This window comes from Hyaena hyaena, unplaced genomic scaffold (genome assembly GCF_003009895.1).
Source record: "Hyaena hyaena isolate Hyena2069 unplaced genomic scaffold, ASM300989v1 scaffold_1278, whole genome shotgun sequence".
Taxonomy (NCBI): domain Eukaryota; kingdom Metazoa; phylum Chordata; class Mammalia; order Carnivora; family Hyaenidae; genus Hyaena; species Hyaena hyaena.
This window is the reverse complement of record NW_024081914.1, coordinates 266,371-279,691: the sequence shown is the minus strand read 5'-3', so window position 1 is coordinate 279,691 and position 13,321 is coordinate 266,371. Positions and strand designations below refer to the sequence as shown.

Sequence of the window (13,321 nt, the reverse complement as noted above, 5' to 3'; positions counted from 1 at the left end):
TATATTTACATTATAGGTAAATAACATTGGAATATTGATTTATATAATACTATGTGAAATAAATAACAAAAATTTATATTTATTTTAAACTGTGCTAGAACAAAAAACACATGAAAGAAATAAAACCACTTACTAAGAATATGTTTCTCAAGGTCATGAGAATATGGGTGCTTAGGTTTCTTTGTTCTTATCCATTTTTTGAGAATTCTCTATAATAGGTATACTTTTCTTTCAATATTAAAAAAGAAAAATGTCCTAAATACATATTTATTTATATTTTAATGTAATTAATGTGTAATTTTAAATGTATTTAGTGTGATTTAATATTGATATTTTCCCAACAATCATAAAATGACTTCAAGTTACCTCTGTAATCCAGAATTAATATTTAAAATCAAAATATATTATATGTATGTAGAAAAATACCTTAAAATTTTATTATAAGCTTCCTGAGCTTAGAGAGAGGAAGAATAAGAATCTGGTTTTATTAGATATCTAACAGATGTTACCTATTAATTTATATAAAAGATAAGAAAGACTGTCTTGATGCAAATGATTGACATTGTGATTCAGAGAGAAAAGAATTGTCAGTGTTTATTCAACAGAGTCATTAATTTATCCTTTGATCCATTTAGCCATCCATTTAGCAACTATGTATTATAAGCTGTATTGTTGGCTATAAGACTAAAATAATAATTAAAAATGTGGTCCTTGTTCTGGTAGCAGATAGACATTAATGAAATAATCATATAAATATAAAATTCAAAAGTGATAAGTATAAATTTAATGAAGGAGAGATGCCACTGGACTTTATAATTAGGGATTTAATTGGTCAGAAAAATTAGAAAAGGACTTCCTTAAGGGACAGTGGAGGGGAGACAGAGTAAGCATATGCTGGCAGGAGAAAAGAAGGAAAGAAAGCACTTCTCAGAAAGTGGGAACAGAATTTGCAAGGCACATGAGACTAAATGAATGAAGGTCCTTGTGAGTAGAGATCGGAAAGAGAGAGAGTGACAGAAATAGGGAGGAAGGGAAGGAAAGAGAGAGGTTAAGCAAAACAATAGAAACAAAGGTAAGTCAAGCAAGAAGAGAAGGTAAAAGAGGCTATGAGCATTATTAACAAACAAGGCCTTGTAGGCCATGGCAAGGTATGTAATCTAATTATCTAATCTCAATGTAAATTTATTGGAGTATAGTAAGTAGACTTACATTTTGAAAAGGTCACTTTTGTTGAATGTGGGCACAGTAGTTAGAAAGTTTCAAATCAGGAACAGGGACTTAACAGGCTAGTTTTAGGGTCAAAATATTGTGCTTATGGCTGCTGAAGCTATTGTGATATAATGCCTATAAATATTATCATATGTCTTCTGGCTATGACTTGTCTGTCTATATATATAAAAGTTTATATCATTCCAATAATGGTTTATCTGTTACATAATATTATACAACGATGGTTCCAATAGCTTTTTAAGATTTGATGTCTCTAAGCACTAAATCAATTATAATCATTTACCAGAAAGTAGGAATAAAATATGACTGATAAAAAACATATAAAGTGAATCTTCACAAATATTGTCCACCTTGTTATTAATTGATCCTCAGTATCAAACATTAATTTCTAGTACAGAGTAGACAGTCAGTAAATATAGTTTAAGGGAACTGAATAAACTGATTTATTATTTTTGAGTATGTATTAATATTATCGCAGAAATACTTCATAAACCTTCACTTACAGGGCACTTTATAGTTATTAGTGCTATGCTTTATTTCATTCTGAGGTATTATCTATCCTTGGGTTTCAGGCTTTGTAAGACTATGTTTTTATTATTTCAGTGAAAATCTAAAATTCATATAAAACTTTTCTTATTTGAAAACTATAAGTATTGTGCTTAAAGTGTGCTATTCATAATTACATATTTCATTAATGATCCATTTCTAGCATTTGCTTTTATAAAAGAAATGGGGATAAAAATCAATGAGTGTAATAATGGATACAAGGTCAATACACAAAAATTACTTTTATTTCTGTATACTATTATCAAAAAATAAATATTTTAAAGTGTCATTTTTAATAACATCAAAAACTACAAATATCCAGAAATAAATCTGAGAAATTATATGCAGGGACACTTTGCATTTGAAACCACAAATAGTCTTTAAAGAAAATAAAGACTTAGAGAAATGGAAAGTATATATATTAAGGGAGTGGACAAATCTCTATTATATATTAGTGAATTCTCTCAAAATGCCTTATAGACTTAATGAATTCAATCAAAAGAAATACTTAATCTGGTTTTTGTTTTTTCTCTTAAAACAGAGGTGAAATTGACATAAAATTAACCATCTTAAAGTGAATTATTCAGTGTAACCACCATAATATTGGGCAACCATCACTTCTACCTAGCTCCAAAACATTTTCATCCTCCTAAAAGCAAGCCCCATATTCATTAAGCAGTTCCTCCTTAAGCTTCCTTTCCCTCAGCACCAGGCAATAAGCAATCTGGTTTCTATCTCTATGGACTTACCTATTTTGGATACTTCATATAAATGGGATCATACTGTATGTGACCCTTGTGTCTAGCTTCTTTAACTTAGTGTAATGTTTTTGAATTTCATTCATGAGCTTCATCTATGCAGCATGTACCAATACTTACTTCATTTCTTGTTAGGGCTGAATAATATTTCATTGTATGTGTTGCCACAGTTTGTTTATTCATTCATCCACTGGTGGAGATTTAAGCTGGACTTTAAGCCTTTTAGTTATTGTTAATAGTTCTGCTGTGCATATACATGTATATGAATACCTGCTTTCAATTATGTAGGGTATATACTTCGCAATAGAATTGTTAGGTCATTTGGTAATTTTATGTTAAAATTTTTGTGGAATTGCCAAACTGTTTTCCACACTGGGTGAACCATTTTGCACTCTAATCTATTATGTTAGAAGGGTTCTAGTTCTTCCACATCCTCATCAACACTTGTTATTTTCCACTTAGTTGTGTGTGTGTGTATACGTGAAATTGATAAGCCAACTCTAAAGTTTTTAGAAAATCAAGAATAAACAAGTAAATCTGGATGACAAAACAAATATTGAGACATTTATAGCATAAAACATCTAAACTGATTATAATGTATAGTACTTAATACAGTATGATATTGGTGCAAGTATAAACAAATTGACTAATAGAACAGACTAGAAGATTTAAAAATAGACCCATCATATATTAGATTACCTGATTTGTAATCAGGTGACATTTCGGTAATATGTTTTCAAAAAGTGTTCTGGGGTCAATTGAATAACTATATGGGAAAAATGTATCTTGACCCTTCATACAATACATAAAAATGGATTGGAGTTCTAGATGTGAAAGATAAAATTATAAAGGTTTCCAAAGAAAATATTTATGAGTTTCAAATGGGCAAATATTTATTAAACATGACACCAAATTTAATGAACAAACACAAAAATTTTAATTGAACTATATTAAGACTTTCTGTTATTGAAAGAAACCATCAAAAATGGGAAAAGGCAACTTAAATAAGTTGGCAGTACAGCTGCCTGACAAAAGATTCATGTGCAGAATATATATTTTAGAAAAACTTCCTACAAACCAATGAGAAGGCAGTTGACAGGAAAGAAAACTGTGCAAAAGAATGAATGTTAGAGAAAGAAGATAGCCAAATAATCAATAGACCTCTGAAAAGGAGCTCAATTTCTTCAAAATGTGTCAGAAAAGAAAACTTGAGATAATAGAGGGATTGATAGGTGATTTTAAAAAGGTATAGTAGGATGTTGGGGCACCTGGATGGCTGAGTTGGTTCAGCGTCCTATTCTTGACTTTGGCTCAGGTCATGATCTCTCCATTCGAGAGTCTGAACCCTGCATTGGGCTTTGTACTAACAGTGCAGAACCTGCTTGAGATTCTGTCTCCCTCTCTCTCTCTCCTCCCCTGCTTGCTTCTATCTCTCTCTCAAAACAAATAAAAATAAACTTAAAAAATAAAAAAATAAAAAGGTATAGTAGAAAGTTAAAGTATCAAAGTGGTGGATATATGGACGTTCATTTTAAAGTTCTTTGAACTTTTTAATACTTTTCATTGTTATAATAGAAATGTTTGAATAATAATAGCGTAGGTTTTAATATACACGTAACAGAATGGTTAAAGTTTTTTAAAAGTCAGGTTTTAGAAAGGATTGGACTCATAAACTACTGGTGAGTGTGAAAATTTTTATAACTACTTTGGAGAACTGTTTGACAATTTCTAGTAATTCTTAACACTCCCATTTCCTACCATCTTACCTCTGGATATAAATGCAGTAGAATTGTGTAACATGTTCACCAAGAGACATGAATGAACACGAAAGTCAACCAAGAATAAAATAAATAAATAGTGGTCTACATCCAAAAGGCAGTATTACAAAGCACCGAAAATGAGCAAACTATGTCTTCATGGAACAGGATCTCATAAATATAATGTTGAATGAAAGAAACTAGAAACCAAGGAGCACATACGTGTGATTTCATGCATGTAACATTCAAAACAGGCAAAGTTAATCTATAATATTAAAAGCCAGGATAATAGTGACTGAAAGAAGTCAAAAGAATGTCTTTTGGTTTTGATTTGGATGTTGACCACATGAGTCTGTTCACTTAGTGAAAAATCCATTGATCTGTATGTACATTTAACCACACACATGGTTCTGTTCCCTAGGAGAAACACCCTGGTTTGTTTCATTCTGTGACCTCTAGTTCTACCCTTGGGCAAATATTTTCTCATTTATAACCACAACCAAGATGTCTTGTGGGGTGCACAGGTTTCATAGTTTACTGGTGTAGTTTTAAAGGCTCACAAATGGCTTTAGAGCTGTGAAGATTTGCTCATTGCAGGTATATCATTTATTTGAAAACAACATTTTCTTCTAAACGTCTAGGCTTAGGTTAGTTTCATATTTGAGTAACTATAGCAAATGATCTCAAATAGATGGTATATCATAGAAGGGTGTCTCTATTTTGCCTCTATCATAGCTTTGGCCCAAATTTGACCTGTTCCTTCTTATAGTGCATTCACCATTACCAGCTGCATGTCCTTGTCTGATTTCAGTGGGAGTCAGCTATGTCGGGAAGTACATGAAGTAATTGTGGAACCTTATTTCTCTGTAACATCCTCTCATTCTCAGAATTTACTTTTAATTTGAGGATTCATGGTTTTTTTTTTTAAGTTATTTTTTATCCTCTTGAAGAAAATTCACACTGTGATCTCAGATATTCTATTTTCTTTTCATAGGACAGAAATTAGAAACTTTGAATCTATTCTCTACTATATTCCTTAGCAGGTCTTTCACAATTTTAAATTCTTTTCTCTCCTTGTAGGTAAATCAGGGTAAGTTATTCGTAATATATTTCTATATATATTCCAAGATTTTAATCATTTTTGTCAAATCAAGTGGGTAGCCTGTCCCCTGATTTCATACCAATTAACATACGTGTGGATCTGTGCATATTTATAATCTTTTTGTAATCTTTTATTTCATTTTACTCTTTTTGTCTATCCCCACATTTCTTTTTATTATTCTTATAATGGAAGTTATTCCATCATATATATCATTGACATCTTAAATATATTTGTAAAGTTTTTCAGACTATATTATGAATCTATTTTATTTCTTCCTTCCTCTTTCTTTCTCTTTCTTTCTTTCTTCCTTCCCTTCCCTTCCCTTCCTCCTTCCTTCCTTCCTTCCTTCCTTCCTTCCTTCCTTCCTTCCTTCCTTCCTTCCTTCCTTCCTTCCTTCCTTCTTTCTCTTTCTTTCTTTCTTTCTTTCTTTCTTTCTTTCTTTCTTTCTTTCTTTCTTTCTTTCTTTCTTTTTCTTTCTTTCTTTCTTCTCTTTCACTCTCTCTTTCTCTCTCTCTCTCCCCACCTTTGTTTCTAGAGTTAGGAGGGGCAGAGAGGGAGAAAGGGAGAATCCCAAACAGGCTCCACACTGTCAGCACAGAGCCTGACACATGCAGATTGTGAGATCATGACCTGAACCTAAATCAGGAGTTAGGCCCTTTTTGAAATCTCTGAGCCACCCAGGTACCCCTGAGTCTATTTTTATCTATGTTTATTTTGGGTCATCATGATTATATTCGCTAATCCCTAGCATTAGATTTCTTCAGTTTGGTTCACTTCTTTGTTGCCAAACTGGGCCTGCATATATATGGCTCAGCAACCATGTTTGTTTGTTTTTAGCTTCCTTTTCTGTGTTGAACTGGGCAGTGAAATAGTGTAAAAAGTCAGGCTTGAAGCCATAAGCCGGGCCTCTGTCTTCAGCATCATGTGAATGATTTTTAAGTTCTTTGCCCTTTGAGGACAAAGAGTTAAAACTACGAGGCACCAGTACTTGTTTTCACACCAAGGTGTCAGCAGCCCTGTGACATCAAGTCTCCTTATTGCTTTGCATCTTTGTTCACTTTTTCTTCCAAGGAGTTCTTACTTTGTTTTTACCATGGCTATGTAATTTTGATTATATAGTTTTATATTTTATTTATGACTTCTCTATGTTGAATAGAAATGGATTTTCAAAGCAAGGGACTATGACATCACTTGACCAGAAATTCAACATAACAAAAGTTCACTCTTCACTTACCTGTTTAATGGAGGACCTTTTATATACCTGTTAGTGTTTTGTAAACTTTTCATTTATCTATTAAGGTTGAATAGTCAAGTGCAAGTCACCTATATAAAATTTTAGAACCAGTCCTTTTTCTAAAAGGTATTCAAGATTGTATTTTTTTATGTGTGAACAATATTTCTATCCTTTATTTTGTTAGTCTTTAAAAACTGCTACAAAATTATAATAGCTAGTTCTCTCAATAGCATTCATACATTTCAGGTAAAAAAATCATATACAAATAATTGTTACAGTTTTATTATAGTAACAAAGTAGTGTGATTTTTAGAAATATATTTTATTGTCATTCCCCAGTAGGGTCTCTACCAATACCAAAAACAAAGATTTTACAAACACCAGTTCCATCCAATGCCAGTTACCTGTTTTTGTGTTTTATATTAAGCTTCAGGTGAATTTTCTGTCTCTGCTTATTAGCATTCTTTGATGCTGAGTAGTGATTTTGCTATGTGTTTATTAGCAGACCAAATTTCTTCTTATGGCAACTATTTACTCATTTTCTAATTTGCTTTCAAGTAGATCTTGATAGGTGGTAGAACCAGATCACAGTGGATAAAGAAAGAAGACAGGCTATTCCTTGCTTCTGGTTCTTCAGGTTTACACCTAGGAAGCAGAGAGGATGTTATTCAACCAGAAATACATCTTTCTGTAGTGTCAGTCCTGGACTGGCTCTTCTTGTCACAGACTCACTCTCTGTCTAGAAAAACAGCCTTCAGTCAGTGTCTTCAAAATATGCTCTTTTGTAGCCATTTCCTTCTATATATAACTTAATGTATCATTTATCACTGAGAAGATGTTAACAAACATAATCATAAATTCTAACATAGTTACATATATAGAAATAACAGCAAAGTAAAGAGAGAGGAATGACAAAATTAAAACGCAGGTCAGTAACTTGCTTTATGTAAGAATTTTTCCAACTGGGTTCCAAAATTCACATTTTTTTTTGTTAGTGACATGATTGACAACCTGAATAATGTAATAGAAATCTTCACAACAGGGGCACCTGGGTGGCTCATTTGGTTAAGCATTGGACTCTTGATTTCAGCTCAGGTCTTGATCTCAGGGTCATGACTGCATGCCCTATGTTGAGTTTCATGCTGGGGGTGGAGCCTACTTAAAAAAAAATGTTAAAAACAAATATTGGCATTTCAGTCTATATGATTTGGCAGTTTCTTCCCTTTGTTGATGGAAAATACAGCATGGGACAATGAACTAGTTTTTCCTTGGTGAATTAACCAGTGCTGCCACTTAGTGCTAGGCAGTTCTCAAGGCAAAATGTTTTCCCCTCAAAGCATAATTTTTAACCCTAAAACCTTAAGACTTCAAAACCTAAAGCAAATGAAAAGGAAAATTATTAATTTTATAGAGTTTTACATTACTTGAGTTTTAAGAGATCAGTGCTGTTGCATTTACCTATTTGTAAGTAAATATTGCTAAAGAAAGAAAATATCTATTGAAACTAATGGTACATAATTGAAATTTAACCCTTTACTAGGACAATGCCTAGAAATGAATTGCTGCCTTTCTCTATGTTACTATTTTATATTCACTAGACAAACTATTTTTAATATTAAAGTAATAAATGTGCCTATGTAATTATTTAATATTCATAATGTGACTTAAGTATTGTTATTGGGAGCCATGCTAAGGATAAGACCTAGATTTATATCGAAACTGCAAAAAGATATCTGATAGAAGAAATCTGTCATTGCATGAATGGTAGAGAAGGAGAGTTTTCCCAACCTCAGCAATACTTTCCTGCCTCATCTCCTAACCCTCACTTGCCACCTATATCATCTAGGGATTCCGAGTAATCACTCAAAGTTTCAAAGTATTCTTCTATTTAAATTATTTAAATATTTAAGTTATTTAAGTAATATGTATGACCAATGAATCTTTATTTTTACATGTTAGACACATAAATTATTAGTCAATTTTAGTATCCAGTTATGACTGTTAAAGATACATCCTAATTAGGAGTTATTACTATATATCATAGCATATGTCATACCATGTATTAGTTTCCTAGGGTTTCTGTGACAAATTTCTACCAACTGGTTAGCTTAAAACAGCAGGCACTTACTTTATTTGCTCATGGTTCTAGAGACTAGAAGCCTAAAATTAAGGTATTGGCACTATCATATTCCCCTGAAGACTCTAGGAAAGCATCCTTTCTTGCTTCTTCCAAGCTTCTGGTGTTTTCTAGCAATCTTTGGCATCCTTTGGCTTGTAGTTTCATTTCTCTATGTTCTGCCTCTGTCTTCACATGGCTGTCTTCCCTCTGTGTGTGTTTGTATCTTCTTACAAAGACACCAGTCATTGGATTTGGGGTCTGCTGTTAATACATTTTGACCTTAACTTGTTATATCTGCAACAATTATATCTCTGTTTCTAGATGGACTTGTAAGGTAGGGGGGACACTGTTCAACCCACTACATGTTAGCATATTAATTTTCATAGTGGTATAAAAGGCATACTCATGATTTAAAGTAAAGCAATGTGAAAAATATATAGATTGATTTAATATGAAGTCAATACAGTTGCTCAGTATCTTTCTTTGAGGTTAACATCTGACTTTTTTTTTTAATGTTTTATTTCTGAGAGAGAGAGAGAGAGAGAGAGAGAGAGAGAGAACATGAGCAGGGGAGGGTCAGAGAGAGAGGGAGACACAGAATCTGAAAGAGGCTCCAGGCTCTGAGTTAGCTGTCAGCACAGAGCCCTACACGGGGCTCGAACCCACAAACTGCAAGATCATGACCTGAGCTGAATTTGGACTCTTGACTCTTAACCGACTGAGCCACCCAGGTGTCCCAACATCTGACATTTTGAATAAATTCATTCTCATTGAAGATTGAGATGTTAAAAATATTTGATAGTTATGTGCTGGTAGAATGATTGCCCTGTGTCTTTTGTCTTTTAATATTTCTTTATAAGCAAAGTCCTATTGTCATGGAAGAGCCTGTCTTTAGTGAAATCTGAAGAAACACTGTTAAATACAACATGGATACTAGAAGAAACATAGTGATTTGAGAAATTTGTAAATTTTTTTTTTATAATTTCAGGAAATAATTTAATTTGCAATGTAGATATGGTCTCCAACAACCCTTTTATATAGATCTTGAAAAAGTTTCTGAAATGATGCAAATGTATAATCATTTTCTGTTAATTTGTAATGGTTTTGCAGGTGCTTCCCATTGTCAGACTTTGGTCTGCTCTATAGTAAGAATCAGTGGCAGTTCGACTAAATTATTGTCCAAATTTTTTTTTTTGAAAACAAAGTGAGCACTTTCAATAATTACCCTAGAACAATAGTGATAAACAGTGCATACAGTCCTGCTATCTATTTACTAACCTACTGATCTCTTTATTGGTAACTGCCTCAACATAGAAAAAATAATGATCCAACATAGCTTCTCTCAGTCATGGTTAATATTTCATAGTCATTGAACTAAGGAAGAGTAAGGTATTGATTCAGTGAGGAGACTGTGCAAATTGGTGCTCTCTGTTTTGCATAACTCCCTAGAGAGGAGAAATGACATATGTAATTGGAGGAAAACATAAAAGCTACTGTCTGTTTAATTAAAAATTTCACATGTAACATATTACATATTATTCTTGTATACATGTCTTTTTTTATCCCAGGTACTTGGATTACTTCAAATTACATTAAGTGGTATTGAATATCATTAGATTGTCATTGTAAATATTCTGAAGAGGACTTAATTTTTCTTTTTTTTAGTACAAAGAGTTTATTTAAAAAGACAGTACATCTGATTAACCCAATGGAGAAAATAATTTCATTTCAAATGACCTGAAATGCTTTTTATTTTTATTTATTTTTAATTTTTTTAAATAGTTTATTGTCAAATTAGTTTCCACATAACACTCAGTGCTCATCCCCACAAGTGTCCTCCTCCATGCCCATCCCCCCCTCCCCCTCACATCCATCAGTGCTCAGTTTTTGTCAGCATTCAAGAGTCTCTCATGGTTTGCCTCTCTCCCTTTCCCCCACCATTTCCGCCCTTCTTCTCCCCCTTGTTCCTCCGTCAAGTTCCTCCTAATCCTCCTATATTTGCAAACATGTGATATTTGTCCTTCTCTGCCTGACTTATTTCGCTCAGCATAACACCCTCAAGGTCCATCCACGTTGCTACACATGGCCAGATTTTATTGTTTCTCATTGCCATGTAGTATTCCATGGTATAGATAAACCACATCTTCTTGATCCATTCATCTCTTGATGGACACTTAGGCTCCTTCCATGTTTTAGCTATTGTGGAGAGTGCTGCCATGAACATTGGGGTACATGTGCTCCTATGCCTCAGCATTTCTGTATCCCTTGGGTAAATTCCTAGCAGTGCTATTGCTGGTTCATAGGGGTGAGGACTTAGTTTTTTTAAAGCACCTTAATCTTGGTAACACCTTTTTTGGGGAGAAGGATCAGAGTTTTCTTTTTAGGATCCTTTGTTTTAAATAACTTCAAATTGAATTATGTAAATACAGCTGTTGAGTCTTATTTATGATACAGATATGTAGAAAGATAGATTTTTCAGGGATATATGTTTCAGTGTTCAGTTATAAGAAAAAGCAAAACAAAATCAAAACAGAGGAAGAAGAAAGAAGATAGTGAATACAATAAACATAAGAATTGAGGAATTGGGGAAGGAAAGAGACAGAGCTTTTGAGGAATATGGAATACAGCTGTAATAGCAATCTTGGAAAGAGATACTGGTTTTTGGAGACTGTTTATTGAATACAGAATGTTACTAAGAAGCTTTTCATGGTGTTTTTGCCACAGGAATAGGCTCTGGTATGTGCCAGTGCGATTAAGCATCCTATTCATCTCTGTCAGTCATGGCCCTTGAAAGACTGATTTCAAAGAATTGCCTGTTATGAGAGGGAGGACATGAGGAAACATTTGAAAGAACAAGTGATTAATGGCATCATTACTGAGTCCTGTAGCTTTTATGCAAAACCTACAATGTTTGTGTGAGCAAAATGGAAAAAACAAGAATATCCTTGGATTTCCACATTCTGAGTTTTTGATCCAAAATGCTTTAATATAACAGGTCACACAGGTTGAAGGTAAACTTAAGTGCCTGGCTAAATAGGAAATGGTGGTCAGTGTTGATTCTAACTACACATTGGCCTGGGAGTAAAAAAGAACTAATGTTATTTCTGTTGCATGAATTATGACATTTGTTGCTTAGAGGCAACATATTAGGGGAGGCTGAACTCATGGAGAATAAGACATTCAGTAAGACAAGACAGTTTTTATTAATTCATGAGACTCCCATCAGCTAGGAGATTCTGAAGCTTTCTGCCACAGACACCGGAAGTTAATCCAACCATTTTCACGAGGCTTGCAGCAGGCCTAAATATTTGAGTATGCTAATTAGGAAATAGTACATGTATTGGCTGTCAAAGGAGAAAATAAATATATATCTGCAGGCTTATGAGGTAGCCATGATATATATATGATTAAATGAAAAAAGCTATTACAGGACTATTTCTATAACACTACCTTATTTTTAATCTTAAATCTGTACCTACACAAATTATTGGCACTATATATGTATGCGTGATGTGCATATAATCATAAATACTTGGTGAGTGACTTTCAATTGGTTACATTGTGGCAGCCCCAATTACCTCCCAGATTCAGAATTGGATTAAGAGGTCACTGGGAGAATATAACATTTATTTACTCTATATCCTTTGGTAAAAAAGTAGAATTATACGTGATATCCAAATTAATTTTTATTTTTAAATTTTTTATATCATATTCATTTTTATGTTTTTATATGAAACAAGGAAAATGAGTTTTTAAAAAGGGACAGTTGTTAAAATTTTAGTTGTCATAACAGATAGAATAAAAATAAAGTCACATGATTTGTTACTTAAATTCACACTGAAGGAAAAAATACAGCATTTCTATGTTGCCAAACGGATGACAATGGTGTCTTGTTCCTTAAGGAAAAAAACTAAAGAGGGGATATATTACAAAATTCCTATTGACAAGGAGGTCAGGGAGGGTAGATCATGCTTCATTTTTTAGCTAAAAGTCCACAAATATAATTATGATTTTTAAGAGTTTTCAAGTAACCATTACTCAGCTTCCAAGAAGTCATAGAAATGGTGGTATTATAAATCATTTGTATATGCAGTCATTTCCACGAATAACTTATTAATGTATCTATTCTGCCAAACATCTATTAAATATGAAGATTAAAGAGTACCAAAAGAAAGGTTGAACACTGTCCTGGAGAGTATATTTTTAATTTTTATTTTAATTCAGTTAGTTAACATGCAGTGTAATATTAGTTCCAGATGTGCAGTATACTTATCACAATAAGTGTACCCTTAAGCCACTTTCATTTAACCAATCTTCCCAATAACCTTCACTCTCATAACCATCAGTTTGTTCTCTATAGTTAAGAGTGTTTCTTGATTTGTCTATTGTTCTCTTTTTTTCCCCTTTCCCCATTTATTTTGTTTCCTAAATTCCATATATGAATGAAATTATATGGTATTTGTATTTCTCTGACTGACTTATTTTGCTTAACATAATACTATCTAGCTCCATCTGTTTTATTGCACATAGCCTTCATTTTTTATGGTTGAATAATATTTCATTGTGTATATAATAT

The 13,321-nt window shown here is 32.9% G+C and overlaps 1 protein-coding gene across 1 annotated transcript in view; it reads left to right on the top strand.

Annotated features, from left to right (window-relative positions):
* Positions 1-13,321, top strand: part of LOC120224891 (ephrin type-A receptor 6-like) — a 196,407-nt gene that overhangs the window by 94,274 nt on the left and 88,812 nt on the right. The window lies entirely within an intron of this gene.